Source organism: Meleagris gallopavo, chromosome 6, assembly GCF_000146605.3.
Source record: "Meleagris gallopavo isolate NT-WF06-2002-E0010 breed Aviagen turkey brand Nicholas breeding stock chromosome 6, Turkey_5.1, whole genome shotgun sequence".
NCBI lineage: Eukaryota > Metazoa > Chordata > Aves > Galliformes > Phasianidae > Meleagris > Meleagris gallopavo.
This window is the reverse complement of record NC_015016.2, coordinates 35,323,056-35,325,091: the sequence shown is the minus strand read 5'-3', so window position 1 is coordinate 35,325,091 and position 2,036 is coordinate 35,323,056. Positions and strand designations below refer to the sequence as shown.

Genomic DNA, 2,036 nt, shown 5'->3' with positions numbered 1-2,036 from the left:
TTTTTTCTAAATGGACCTTTTTTGTAAGGGAGATGTAGTAATAAACTATTAACACAATATGAAAGAAGACTCAAGTTTTTTAGATAGTTATGAAGCTGTATCTTCACCTTCTGTCATTTTCTCTTGTGTGTCTCAAAATTAATTTCCATTTCATTGAGATAAAAAAACAAAAAACAAACAAAAAAACCCAAAAAACTATGGTGGTGGGTCTCAAAGCATTGCAAGGGAAAGAGGTGGGTCAGTGTCTTGATACCTTACAGTAGCACAAACAGGGAATTGGAAATGAATTGCTGATTTGTGAGTTTAAATTTTTAGTTTGTTTATATGTATGACTTAAAATTAAAAGGTGACTCGTGATTCAAATATTTAGTAAATTGTTGCCTCAGTTAATTTACAGGAGATTCTGTTGCTTGGCAGAGGATAGTGATGAGCCTGATAACTTGCTTTTTTATTTGTATATTTATTTTACTTTGTAAGGAATCAAAAGCCCTGACTTTGTTCTGAATATGTTTCTGAGTCTACAAACTTATGTATTGTGGATTGTCCAACTTTGTTCTCATATAAAGTTGGATAAGCATTTGTAGGAGGATCCACAATGTTTCTAAAACAAGGAAAGTATTATTTTAGACTTCACTGATTAAGCTGTAAATTATTTAAACAAGAAGTCTTATATTGGCTTGTGTGCAGTGGGAGTTTTTCGAAGTTAGAAATCTGCTCTTTAATAAATTTGTTTAATGATGATACTTCAAAACCAGTGAGTTGTTTGGTTAAATCAAGTTCTTGTTTGCTACAGATTGCTGCACATTGCCTTAATGGCTATGCATGCATAGAAGTAACAGTTAGCAGAGTCGATCAAAGGGATAAATAGAATGAAGAGATAAAGGCCTGTGAAAGAATGTATAACTTGCAAGTCACAGAGGTTTATGCTGAGTGATAGTATTTTTCCTGATTGCATGTTTTTTTTGTTCATGATCACATGAATGGTAGCCCTGAAGATTCTTTTCCTCAGCTGACTGCATTTTTCTTAATTTTCTTGGCTCTCTGACGTTACAATCTTTCCTGTATTTATATCTAAAATTAAATTGTTGATTATTATGAATTTGTATAATTGTAGTAATAAAGATAGGATTATTTCATATTTTGCTATTAAACTATTTTACAGAATCATCAGAGGAAATAATTGAAATTTTCTTTGGATAAAGCCTGGTACATCTTTTTCTTCATCCACATGTCTCTGATCAAATTAAAAAATATACTTGATATTAGCAGACCTGAGATCTATAAATTATGAAGAGAATTGTGATTATATTGATGTATTTTAGGACAGACAGTGGAAAATTAAGCTGTGTTCTTTCTTCAAACCTTGACTTAGATATGGTTTGTGAAGTGACCTGCATGTCTGTAGAAGCTTATTTTTCTGCAAATTTTAGTTTTAGTTCACTTTTATTTTCTTTTTGTTTAAAACATACAAACTATTTCCTCTGCTCAACAATTTCAAGACATTATTTTAGCAGAGGTGGTTTAGCTTAGATGGTTCATTTCAGTCCTCACAGGACAATAGAATAACCTAAACGTTAATGTTATGTTATACTATGTATATTATTTAAGGATCACAACATAATATAACAAATAGGTCCACAGAGATCAAGGACGGAAATTTACAGCTGCGTAATTTCTCATAATGCTTAATTTATAAGATGAAAAGATAAGGTTATGAACTAGAAGTTATACAAAATTGCAGTACCTGCCAAATTAATAAATTACTTTAGTCATTTTAAATAGAGTTGAACTTATTAGGCACTGAAGGGTACAAGCCAAGAAATTATAGTCAAATACTCAAGCTCATGGCAAAGCTGCAGTTCCACTCATTTCTGTCAGCCACACTGAGCTTTGGTCTACAAGGACTTTTTTGTTATTGCCCATAAGCTTTTGTAACTATCAGTGTCTTTTAGAGTTGTTCTCATTGTCACTTTTGTCTAGCCTCTTTAAGTGTAACGGATGGATGGATTTAAAAACCATCTGCAGCTACTATTAAT

At 31.7% G+C, this 2,036-nt stretch overlaps 1 long non-coding RNA gene across 1 annotated transcript in view; it reads left to right on the top strand.

Moving 5' to 3' along the window:
- LOC109368258 overlaps positions 1–1,779 on the top strand; it is a 5,227-nt gene extending 3,448 nt beyond the window's left edge. The window contains exon 3 of the long non-coding RNA XR_002116114.1: positions 1,163–1,779. This is a non-coding gene — a long non-coding RNA (uncharacterized LOC109368258). The remainder of the gene's footprint in view (positions 1–1,162) is intronic.
- The last annotated feature ends 257 nt before the right edge of the window (positions 1,780–2,036 follow it).